Source organism: Rhipicephalus microplus, unplaced genomic scaffold, assembly GCF_043290135.1.
Source record: "Rhipicephalus microplus isolate Deutch F79 unplaced genomic scaffold, USDA_Rmic scaffold_232, whole genome shotgun sequence".
Taxonomy (NCBI): domain Eukaryota; kingdom Metazoa; phylum Arthropoda; class Arachnida; order Ixodida; family Ixodidae; genus Rhipicephalus; species Rhipicephalus microplus.
Window position 1 is genome coordinate 160001 of NW_027464803.1, and position 12500 is coordinate 172500.

Below are 12500 nucleotides of genomic sequence, written 5' to 3' on the forward strand. Positions count from 1 at the left end.
TCGAAACAAACCCTAAACCGCGCCAAGTACGGAAGGAACGGCGCGGAGAGGGCTCGAGACAAAGCTCGACCCTAAACCGCGCCAAGTACGGAGGGAACAGCGCGGCTAAGGGCTCGAAACAAACCCTGAACCGCGCCAAGTACGAAAGGAACGGCGCGCAGTAGGGGTTTAAAACAAAGCTGGTCCCAAAATCGCGCCAAGTACGAAAGGAACAGCGCGGTCGAGACTCGGAAGAAAAAGCTTTCAAAGTGTCGTAGCACGATGCACACTGCTGTTCGTGTGGAACAAACGTGACTACCGTGCTGTACGGTGGAGTTCTGTGCGCAAAAGCGGCGCGTGTGTTTCTAAGCACCACAGCGTTGTGTCAAAAAAGAGGTGCCTGAGAGAAACGCATGCGACTGCCGTGCTTTGCGGCATAGCACCGTGCGCAAAAACGGTGCGCATGCAAGAGGTGTCAGAGCTAGCGAACTTGTGCCACGAGCAACAGGTCACTAAAAGCCTATAGATGACGGTGTTGGAGGAAAAGAAAAATATCGAGAAAGCACTGCGGTGTGCCGTGCGTAGGGACGGGCGCGCGTGCCACATGCCGCCGAAATATGGGTGTCGGAGAAAACAGAGTGCCGCGCGTAACGAGGGGCGCGCGTGTTACAGAGAGATATGCCCAAACGCATGAAAGTGTACGCAGGTGTCCTAAGGCAGTTTTTTTTTTTTTTTCCTCATTTTGATGTCGCCCCGGCTGACGCGGTTTTCGTTTTTCCGTGCCGCCCCGGCTGACGCGGTTTTCGTTTTTCCGTGCCGCCCCGGCTGACGCAGTTTTTGCGCCGCCCCGGCTGACGCGGTTTTTGCGCCGCCCCGGCTGACGCGGTTTTCGCGCCGCCCCGGCTGACGCGGTTTTCGCGCCGCCCCGGCTGACGCGGTTTTTGCGTCGCCCCGGCTGACGCGGTTCGGACTTTGCACTTTTTGGCTCACTTCGGCTGGCGGCCCACTCACTCGATCGCCAGGTCTGTTTGCCCCGGTGGTTCCACCGCCAGGCTTAAGCGCGAACTTTTTTTGTTTGTTTTCTTTTGATTAAGCGCAAGCTTTTTTCTTTGTTTTCTTTTGATTAAGCGCGGGCTTTTTTCTTTGTTTTTTTTTTATTTCGCCCCGGCAGACGCGGTTTTTGCGCCGCCCCGGCTGACGCGGTTTTTGCCGCCCCGGCTGACGCAGTTCGGACTTAGCACTTTTCGGCTGTGCCTGGCTGGCGGCCCACTCACTCGATCGCCATGTCTGTTTGCCACAGTTTTCCCGGTGGTGCCGCACCCGGGCTCGCCCCGGCTGACGCAGTTTTCGCGCCGCCCCGGCTGACGCGGTTTCGTGCCGCCCCGGCAGACGCGGTTTTCGCGCCGCCCCGGCTGACGCGGTTTCGTGCCGCCCCGGCAGACGCAGTTCGGACTTAGCACTTTTCGGCTGTGCCTGGCTGGCGGCCCACTCACTCAATCGCCATGTCTGTTTGCCACAGTTTTCCCGGTGGTGCCGCACCCGGGCTCGCCCCGGCTGACGCAGTTTTCGCGCCGCCCCGGCTGACGCGGTTTCGTGCCGCCCCGGCAGACGCGGTTTTCGCGCCGCCCCGGCTGACGCGGTTTCGTGCCGCCCCGGCAGACGCAGTTCGGACTTAGCACTTTTCGGCTGTGCCTGGCTGGCGGCCCACTCACTCGATCGCCATGTCTGTTTGCCACAGTTTTCCCGGTGGTGCCGCACCCGGGCTCGCCCCGGCAGACGCGTTTTTTTTTTTCTTTCGCCCCGGCTGACGCAGTTTTCGCGCCGCCCCGGCTGACGCGGTTTCGTGCCGCCCCGGCAGACGCGGTTTTTTGCGCCGCCCCGGCTGACGCGGTTTTTGCCGCCCCGGCTGACGCAGTTCGGACTTAGCACTTTTCGGCTGTGCCTGGCTGGCGGCCCACTCACTCGATCGCCATGTCTGTTTGCCACAGTTTTCCCGGTGGTGCCGCACCCGGGCTCGCCCCGGCTGACGCAGTTTTCGCGCCGCCCCGGCTGACGCGGTTTCGTGCCGCCCCGGCAGACGCGGTTTTCGCGCCGCCCCGGCTGACGCGGTTTCGTGCCGCCCCGGCAGACGCAGTTCGGACTTAGCACTTTTCGGCTGTGCCTGGCTGGCGGCCCACTCACTCGATCGCCATGTCTGTTTGCCACAGTTTTCCCGGTGGTGCCGCACCCGGGCTCGCCCCGGCTGACGCAGTTTTCGCGCCGCCCCGGCTGACGCGGTTTCGTGCCGCCCCGGCAGACGCGGTTTTCGCGCCGCCCCGGCTGACGCGGTTTCGTGCCGCCCCGGCAGACGCAGTTCGGACTTAGCACTTTTCGGCTGTGCCTGGCTGGCGGCCCACTCACTCGATCGCCATGTCTGTTTGCCACAGTTTTCCCGGTGGTGCCGCACCCGGGCTCGCCCCGGCAGACGCGTTTTTTTTTTTCTTTCGCCCCGGCTGACGCAGTTTTCGCGCCGCCCCGGCTGACGCGGTTTCGTGCCGCCCCGGCAGACGCGGTTTTTTTGCGCCGCCCCGGCTGACGCGGTTTTTGCCGCCCCGGCTGACGCAGTTCGGACTTGGCACTTTTTGGCTGAGCCTGGCTGGTGGCCCACTCACTCGATCGCCATGTCTGTTAGCCACAGTTTTCCCGGTGGTGCCGCACCCGGGCTCGCCCCGGCTGACGCAGTTTTCGCGCCGCCCCGGCAGACGCGGTTTTCGCGCCGCCCCGGCTGACGCGGTTTTTGCCGCCCCGGCTGACGCAGTTCGGACTTGGCACTTTTTGGGCTGAGCCTGGCTGGCGGCCCACTCACTCGATCGCCATGTCTGTTTGCCACAGTCTTCCCGGTGGTGCCGCACCCGGGCTCGCCCCGGCAGACGCGTTTTTTTTTTCTTTCGCCCCGGCAGACGTGGTTCCCCCCCCCCCCCCTTTTCGCTCGCCCCGGCTGACGAGGTTTTCGCGCCGCCCCGGCTGACGCAGTTTTCGCGCCGCCCCGGCTGACGCGGTTTCGTGCCGCCCCGGCTGACGCGGTTTTCGCGCCGCCCCGGCTGACGCGGTTTTTGCGTCGCCCCGGCTGACACGGTTCGGACTTTGCACTTTTCGGCTGTGCCTGGCTGGCGGCCCACTCACTCGATCGCCATGTCTGTTTGCCACAGTTTTCCCGGTGGTGCCGCACCCGGGCTTGCCCCGGCAGACGCGTTTTTTTTTTTCTTTTCGCCCCGGCTGACGCAGTTTTCGCCCCGCCCCGGCTGACGCGGTTTCGTGCCGCCCCGGCAGACGCGGTTTTTTGCGCCGCCCCGGCTGACGCGGTTTTTGCCGCCCCGGCTGACGCAGTTCGGACTTTGCACTTTTTGGCTGAGCCTGGCTGGCGGCCCACTCACTCGATCGCCATGTCTGTTTGCCACAGTTTTCCCGGTGGTGCCGCACCCGGGCTCGCCCCGGCAGACGCGTTTTTTTTTTCCTTCGCCCCGGCAGACGTGGTTCCCCCCCCCCTCCGTCTTTCTTTTTGTTTTTTTTTTTTCGCCGCGGCTGAAGAGGATTTTTCGGTGCCTCGACGCCCCGGTAGTCGCGGTTTTTCCGTTTCCGCACGGCCCCGGCTGACGCTGCTCGGTCACAGTCGCCTTTTGTGAGGATTGCAGACTTCTTGAGCGCGGGTGTTTTTTTTTTGTTGTTGTTGTTGTTTTATTACGCATTCGCTCCAGCAGACGCTGTTTAGACTTTTTGTTTCCTCTTTTATCCTGCGACGAGGTGACGAGGTTTATTCGGTGCCCCGCCGCCCCGGCTGAAGTGATTTTTCCTGTCCCGTGCCGCCCCGGCTGACGCGGTTGGGACTTCGCGTTTGTTCGGCCGCCACGGGTTTTGGCGCACTCGCTCGGTTGCTTGTTGTTGCCACTTGTTGCGAACCCAGGTTTCTTGAGCGAGCGCGGGCGTTTTTTCTTCCTTTCTTTCTTTGTTCTATGTGTTAGCGAATCGGCCTTTAATATCACACGAGGACTCACAACCAACAATTTTCAGTTTGAAGTGTAAAAAATCTGCAGGTGTTGACGTAACTGACTTGCCCCGTACCCTTGAGTACATCCATGAAGTTCTCGTAGTACTACTAAATCGCATTATTCCAAGTGGAGAAATTCCCATAAACTTGCAAACCTCTACACGAAAATCGGTGCGCGTGATAAAGTTGAAAATTATCGTCCGATATCAAATGTGCCTTCTATAACACAAATTCTAGGAAAAAAAAAAAAAAACACTTGTTCGCCGTTTTCTGCGCCGTGACTGGCAGCACTCCGGCGAAGCGAAACGGGGTCGATTCGAGCACGATATCGGCGTCTTTCGACGTGCTCGCCGGCGACCGTCGCACGAGTACGTCGCACGAGCGCGTCTGCCGGGGCGCCGTTTGCGAAGCCGACGCAAAAGTGGGAACCGCCGCTCGGATGATCGCCGCTTTCGGCAGAGTGAGTGTTGGCACTCCGGGGAAGCGAAACAGCGTGAATGCGCCCACGAAATCGGCGTATTTTGAAGTGCCCGCCGGCGACCGTCGCACGAGTACGGTAAACCGCGTCAGCCGGGGCGTAGTTCGGGACGCCGACGAAAAAGTGGGAAGCGCAACTCGGATCTTCGCCGTTTTTGCAGGAGTGAGTGGCGGCCCTCCTGCGAGACCAAGAAGCATCGATTCGTGCACGAATTCGGCGCCTTTCGACGTGATCGCCGGCGACCGTCGCTCGAGTAGGGCAAACCGCGTCTGCCGGGGCGGGCTTCGGGACGCCGATGCGAAAGTGGGAAACGCTGCTCGGATGTTCGCCGTTTTTGGCCGAGTGAGTGCTGGCACTCGGGCGAAGCCAAACGGGGCCGATTACGGCACGATATCGGCGTCTTTCGACGTGCCCGGCGGCGACCGTCGCACGAGTACGGTAAACCGCGTCAGCCCGGGCGGAGTTCGGGACGCCGATGCGAAAGTGGAGAACGCCGCTCGGATCTTCGCCGTTTTTGGAGGAGTGAGTGGCGGCACTCCGGAGAAGCCAAGGAGCGCCAATTAGCGCACGATATCGGCGTCTTTCGACGCGCTCGCCGGCGACCGTCGAACGAGTAGGGCAAACCGCGTCTGCCGGGGCGGGGTTTACGACGCCGACGCAAAAGTGGGAACCGCCGCTCGGATGTTGGCCGTTTTTGGCAGAGTGAGTGCTGGCACACCGGCGACGCGAAAGAGCGCGAAAGCGCCCACGAAAGTGGCGTATTTGGACGTGCTTGACGGCGACCGCTGCAGGAGTACGAAAAACCACGTCAGCCGGGGCGAGCGACCCACGGCGGTCTGGGTGCTTATCGCTGCTATTATAGGGGCACCCCGGCAGACGCAGAAAAAAAAAATTTTTTTTCGACCTTCTTTTTTGCTGGTCGAGCTCGGGTAACCCAGGTCGCAATGGGAGCCGCGCACGAAAGCGGCGTCGCGAGACGCGTTCGCGGTCGCTAGTCGCACGAGCTCGGCAACCGCGTCAGCCGGCGCGGAGTTCGGGATGCCGACGGCTAAGTGGGTACCGCTGCTCGGATGTTCGCCGTTTTTGGCCGAGTGAGTGCTGGCACTCCGGCGAAGCGAAACGGGGCCGATTCGGGCACGATATCGGCGTATTTCGACGTGCTCGCCGGCGACCGTCGCACGAGTACGGCAAAGCGCGTCTGCCGGGGCGAGGTTTGCGATGCCGACGAAAAAGTGGGAAGCGCCGCTCGGATCTTCGCCGTTTTTGCAGGAGTGAGTGGCGGCCCTCCTGCGAGACCAAGAAGCATCGACTCGCGCACGATATCGGTGTCTTTCGACGTGCCCGCCGGCCACCGCCGCACGAGTACGGCAAACCGCGTATGCCGGGGCGGGGTTGGCGACGCCGACGCAAAAGTGGGAACCGCCACTAGGATGTTCGCCGTTTTTGGCAGAGTGAGTGCTGGCACACCGGCGACGCGAAAGAGCGCGAAAGCGCCCACGAAAGTGGCGTATTTGGACGTGCTTGACGGCGACCGCTGCAGGAGTACGAAAAACCACGTCAGCCGGGGCGAGCGACCCACGGCGGTCTGGGTGCTTATCGCTGCTATTATAGGGGCACCCCGGCAGACGCAGAAAAAAAAAATTTTTTTTCGACCTTCTTTTTTGCTGGTCGAGCTCGGGTAACCCAGGTCGCAATGGGAGCCGCGCACGAAAGCGGCGTCGCGAGACGCGTTCGCGGTCGCTAGTCGCACGAGCTCGGCAACCGCGTCAGCCGGCGCGGAGTTCGGGATGCCGACGGCTAAGTGGGTACCGCTGCTCGGATGTTCGCCGTTTTTGGCCGAGTGAGTGCTGGCACTCCGGCGAAGCGAAACGGGGCCGATTCGGGCACGATATCGGCGTATTTCGACGTGCTCGCCGGCGACCGTCGCACGAGTACGGCAAAGCGCGTCTGCCGGGGCGAGGTTTGCGATGCCGACGAAAAAGTGGGAAGCGCCGCTCGGATCTTCGCCGTTTTTGCAGGAGTGAGTGGCGGCCCTCCTGCGAGACCAAGAAGCATCGACTCGCGCACGATATCGGTGTCTTTCGACGTGCCCGCCGGCCACCGCCGCACGAGTACGGCAAACCGCGTATGCCGGGGCGGGGTTGGCGACGCCGACGCAAAAGTGGGAACCGCCACTAGGATGTTCGCCGTTTTTGGCAGAGTGAGTGCTGGCACTCCGGCGAAGCGAAAGAGCGCGAATGCGCCCACGAAAGTGGCGTGTTTGGACGTGCTTGACGACGACCACCGCAGGAAAACGAAAAACCACGTCAGCCGGGGCGAGCGACCCATGGCGGTCTGGGTGCTTATCGCTGCTATTATAGGGGCACCCCGGCAGACGCAAAAAAAAAAAAATTTTTTTTTCGACATTCTTTCTTGCTCGTCGACCTCGGGTGACCCAGGTCGCAGTGGGAGCCGCGCACGAAAGCGGCGTCGCGAGACGGCTTCGCGGTCGCTAGTCGCACGAGCTCGGCAACCGCGTCTGCCGGGGCGGAGTTCGGGACGCCGACGGCTAAGTGGGAACCGCCGCTCGGATGTTCGCCGTTTGTGGCCGAGTGAGTGCTGGCACTCCGGCGAAGCCAAACGGGGCCGATTCCGGCACGATATCGGCGTCTTTCTACGTGCTCGCCGGCGACCGTCGCACGAGTACGGCAAAGTGCGTCTGCCGGGGCGGGGTTTGCGACGCGTACGCAATAGTGAGAACCGTCGCTCGGATGTTCGTCGTCTTTCGCCGAGCCAGTGCTGGCACTCCGGCGAAGCCGAACGGAGCCGATTCGGGCACGATATCGGCGTCTTTCCACGTGCTCGCCGGCGACCGTCGCACGAGTACGGTAAACCGCGTCAGCCGGGGCGGAGTTCGGGACGCCGATGCGAAAGTGGGAAGCGCCGCTCGGATCTTCGCCGTTTTTGGAGGAGTCAGTGGCGGCACTCCGGTGAAGCCAAGGTGCGCCAATTCGCGCACGATATCGGCGTCTTTCGACGTGCCCGCCGGCCACCGTCGCACGAGTACGGCAAACCTCGTCTGCCGGGGCGGGGTTTGCGACGCCGACGCAAAAGTGGGAACCGCCGCTCGGATGTTCGCCGTTTTTGGCAGAGTGAGTGCTGGCACTCCGGCGAAGCGAAAGAGCGTGAATGCGCCCACGAAAGTAGCGTATTTGGACGTGCTTGACGGCGACCGCCGCAGGAGTACGAAAAACCACGTCAGCCGGGGCGAGCGACCCACGGCGGTCTGGGTGCTTATCGCTGCTATTATAGGGGCACCCCGGCAGACGCAGAAAGAAAAAAAAAAAAAAATGGGGACATGGCGTGCGTCACCGTGCGGCTTCGCAGCGTTGCCGAAGTCGCCGAGCCCTTCGACTGAGCCGAACGGCGGACAGGGAACGTTGGTCGGCCGTTCTAACCTGTCGGTGCCACGCCGAGACGTCGTTAAGGAAAACCGCGTCGTGGGCCTCTACGACGCCGTCGAGTCGTTGTACGTTTGGTGTCCAGCGTGTCGGCGGCGAGTAGCGGACACGTCGTTCACGACTTCGGTCTTTCGCAGTCGACGCGAACTTGCGGAGAGTCGTGGTGCCTCACGTTTTCGGCAGAAACCGCGGCGGAATTTTCCCGTGCGTGCGCGCACGACCTCGGTGCTGTGCCGTCAGCGTAGTGTTGCACAAACTCGTGGCCTACCCAAGGTGCGGTACGTTTGCGGCCGTATCCTCGGTGGGAATTTCGTGAGTAGGGTCGCAAATTCTACGACCTCGGCGGGTTTGAGAGCGACGTAGACTTGTGGCACGCTCAACGTGCCACACGTTTCGGGGCACACCCGCGGTGAAATTTTCTCGAGTACGCTCGTATTAGTGCCCAAGGAGGTCTGGGTACTTATCGCTGCTATTATGTGGGGGTTCTCGTGAGCGGCGTACGCGAAAGCGACCGGGTGTCTGATATGCGGCGGGCTTCGGCCTCGTCAAGCGTGTCCTCGGGTCTGCTCCAGGGGAATCCACGGCAGTCGTCTGCAGCCTCATCCGCTTGATGCGTTAGGGGCTGGTTGTCGGACGGTGCCGTTTTACCACGATATCGAGGTGTGTTCCGTGTCGTCCTCGGGCGATTCAGATGCGAAAGCGCCGAAGACGCGGGCGTGACCCGTCGTCTGGCGGCTTTGCAGTCTCGGCTCCGTTGCTAGTTCCGGCCGGTCCACCGACAGTGCAGCGGGCTTGGGCAACCCGCACGGCGCGACCGAGTCGATGCAACGAAAAAGAGCGAGCATGAACGTGCTTCTTGCCGCACGGCTCCCACTCGTCTTTCGGGAAGGTTGTGCCGTAGCGAGCTCGAACGCCGTCATCTCGGAGTGCAAAATAAGCGTGTTGGGGCGCCTGAAGGTGGCCTCCGCCGCACACAGACTGCGTCCGGCCCGCCGAAGGCGAGGACGGACGCGCAGTCGAACGATTACCTGGTTGATCCTGCCAGTAATCATATGCTTGTCTCAAAGATTAAGCCATGCATGTCTAAGTACATGCCGAAATAAGGCGAAACCGCGAATGGCTCATTAAATCAGTTATGGTTCCTTAGATCGTTTCTTCCTACTTGGATAACTGTGGCAATTCTAGAGCTAATACATGCAGTGAGCCTGGAGCCCTTTGGGTAACGGGTGCTTTTATTAGACCAAGATCGATCGGGTTTCGGCCCGTATTGTGTGGTGACTCTGGATAACTTTGTGCTGATCGCATGGCCACGAGCCGGCGACGTTTCTTTCAAGTGTCTGCCTTATCAACTTTCGATGGTAGGTTACTTGCTTACCATGGTTGTTACGGGTAACGGAGAATCAGGGTTCGATTCCGGAGAGGGAGCCTGAGAAACGGCTACCACATCCAAGGAAGGCAGCAGGCGCGCAAATTACCCACTCCCGGCACGGGGAGGTAGTGACGAAAAATAACAATACGGGACTCTTTTGAGGCCCCGTAATTGAAATGAGTACACTCTAAATCCTTTAACGAGGATCAATTGGAGGGCAAGTCTGGTGCCAGCAGCCGCGGTAATTCCAGCTCCAATAGCGTATACTAAAGCTGCTGCGGTTAAAAAGCTCGTAGTTGGATCTCAGTTCCAGACGAGTAGTGCATCTACCCGATGCGACGGCTCGGACTGAACATCATGCCGGTTCTTTCTTGGTGCACTTCATTGTGTGCCTCGAGATGGCCGGTGCTTTTACTTTGAAAAAATTAGAGTGCTCAACGCAGGCGAGTCGCCTGAATAAACTTGCATGGAATAATAGAACAAGACCTCGTTTCTGTTCTGTTGGTTTTTGGAATACGAGGTAATGATTAAGAGGGACGGACGGGGGCATTCGTATTGCGGCGCTAGAGGTGAAATTCTTGGACCGTCGCAAGACGAACTACTGCGAAAGCATTTGCCAAGAATGTTTTCATTGATCAAGAACGAAAGTCAGAGGTTCGAAGGCGATCAGATACCGCCCTAGTTCTGACCATAAACGATGCCAACCAGCGATCCGCCTGAGTTACTCAAATGACTCGGCGGGCAGCTTCCGGGAAACCAAAGTATTTGGGTTCCGGGGGAAGTATGGTTGCAAAGCTGAAACTTAAAGGAATTGACGGAAGGGCACCACCAGGAGTGGAGCCTGCGGCTTAATTTGACTCAACACGGGAAAACTTACCCGGCCCGGACACTGGGAGGATTGACAGATTGAGAGCTCTTTCTTGATTCGGTGGATGGTGGTGCATGGCCGTTCTTAGTTGGTGGAGCGATTTGTCTGGTTAATTCCGATAACGAACGAGACTCTAGCCTATTAAATAGGTGCGGGGTTCCCAGCACCTTACAACCTTCTTAGAGGGACAAGCGGCTCCTAGCCGCACGAAACAGAGCAATAACAGGTCTGTGATGCCCTTAGATGTCCGGGGCCGCACGCGCGCTACACTGAAGGAAGCAGCGTGTCTTTATCCCTGTCTGAAAAGACTGGGTAACCCGTGGAACTTCTTTCGTGATTGGGATAGGGGCTTGCAATTGTTCCCCTTGAACGAGGAATTCCCAGTAAGCGCGAGTCATAAGCTCGCGTTGATTACGTCCCTGCCCTTTGTACACACCGCCCGTCGCTACTACCGATTGAATGATTTAGTGAGGTCTTCGGACCGATGTCCGGCGCGGCCTTTCGGTTGCGCCGGTCTGTTGGAAAGATGACCAAACTTGATCATTTAGAGGAAGTAAAAGTCGTAACAAGGTTTCCGTAGGTGAACCTGCGGAAGGATCATTAACGGATTGTGAAGGGTGAGCGCCTCAGCTGCGTCTGCGCCCGACACTTTCTGCCGCTGACCCCGTTTGGACGCGGGGTCGGCTTTTCCCCACGGGGCTGCCTGAATGTGGAGCGGCACCCCGTGACAAATTGTTGCGCCCAGCGGACGCCAACACCGCGACCTTGGACGGTCGGCCAGGTGGCGGACGCGGGTACAAACGGCGCAACGCACTCATAGGTCGGCTTTCGACCCGCCACTGCACCGTGGCTCGAAGCGCTCGAAATGCGCGACCCGACCGCTGCGGGACCGCCTAGTACTGTAAACAGGAGCGGCGGAGCGCGAACGGCGAGTCGTGGTTACGTCGGTAGAAGGCGAGGCTGCGCGTTCCCGAAACGCCAGCCGAGTGCCCTCCCGACCGTTCGAGCGTGCAAGAACGAGACCCGACAATCGCGCGGCGACTGCCAAGTACGAGAGGAACGGCACAAGCGTCGGCGGTCGGTCAAGGAACTGGCGATGTGACGGGTCCGCTGTGCACCAGTGCATACCGTCCCGCCGTCCGCGGCAAGCGCCTCCGCGTCCTCGGGTGACGGAGGCTGCCGGTCGGTTCTTGCAGGCGAGGGATCTCGCTGGCACCGGTTCGCGTTGACGCGCGGCCGGTCATGGCACGGCGATGCGACGGCCGAGGTGCGCAGTACTCGATGGAGGAACCGCACGCTCCGATGACCGTCCCGCCCTCCGCGGCGTATGCGTACCGACCGTAATGGTTGCAGCAGCGCCGGCCGGCTTTTGAATTCGCCACACGAAACACGGTGCGAGATCGCGGTTAGGGGAGCGTCGACGTTGCCAGGCGTTTTGCTTGCTGCCGAGGGAAAGGCGGCACGGCCACGTCGCGCTCGTCGCGATTAGCGGGTCTGCGCGCTTTGGGAAGGTGCCGCAACGACTTGCCGAAAGAGGAAGCACGGAAGAACGAGGGACTTGGACGTCCCGACAATTGAACGCACTTGCGGCCAGGCCCTTGCTGGCTTCGTTCTTCCGCCTCGAGTAGGCTCGTACGCGGCTCCGGCGCCGAAAGTGGTCCTTGGCACCGACTTCGGTGGACGTGGGAAGTGCCGCGCAAGTACGGCGCGCCTGGCTCCACCTGTTGGCTAAAGTAGGCAGCCGGATCGGCATTTTGGTGTGCGGTGGCAAACCGTGGATGCGAAAAAAGCTTGTGCGATTTCGTGGAACAAAAAGCGGGGGTCCCCCTTTTTATGCGGAGGAGACCGACCCGCCTGCCGTGGTGAACCGCGACGCCACGGTAAAAACGGGAGAGGCTTGTCGATGGGACCGTGCATCCCGCGCTCCACGGAGGCCGGGAGGCGGCCGCCCGAGGAAATGTGTAGCCGTCGAGGCCCGCATCTGCGTGCACTCTTATCCAAATGGGTGTACCGCAGGCATTTTCTGGTTAGGCGGGCCAATGAGAGCGAGCACACAACGATACCTACGGGTCCGGCTTGGAGAACCGGCTTCGACGCCTCCCGAGTATTTATAGAGGGGTGGACCACGAAAGCACTCGCAAGTAGCGAAAGCGAAACGCCGTCCGAAACACACCGTTTGCTCGATTTGCGGCAGCCGAAAAAGGCGCGGCAGAGTTTTGGAGTCCAAGCGTGCGCTGAAAAGCGCCCTTCTTGGCCACTGTTTGGCCGAGTGCCAGAAACGTTTGGTTTTGACTGTACGGAATTGAACAAACACTTTTTCACGACTCTAAGCGGTGGATCAC

At 60.4% G+C, this 12500-nt stretch overlaps 2 non-coding genes across 2 annotated transcripts in view; both read left to right on the plus strand.

Annotated features, from left to right (window-relative positions):
* Positions 1 to 8946: 8946 nt before the first annotated feature.
* LOC142792704 (small subunit ribosomal RNA) lies at positions 8947 to 10761 on the plus strand. The gene has a single exon (XR_012891147.1). It is a non-coding gene; the product is annotated as a small subunit ribosomal RNA (ribosomal RNA).
* Positions 10762 to 12480: 1719 nt separating this feature from the next.
* The window catches only part of LOC142792693 (5.8S ribosomal RNA), a 153-nt gene continuing 133 nt past the window's right edge, over positions 12481 to 12500 (plus strand). The window contains exon 1 of the ribosomal RNA XR_012891136.1: positions 12481 to 12500. This exon is cut by the window's right edge and continues 133 nt beyond it. This is a non-coding gene — a ribosomal RNA (5.8S ribosomal RNA).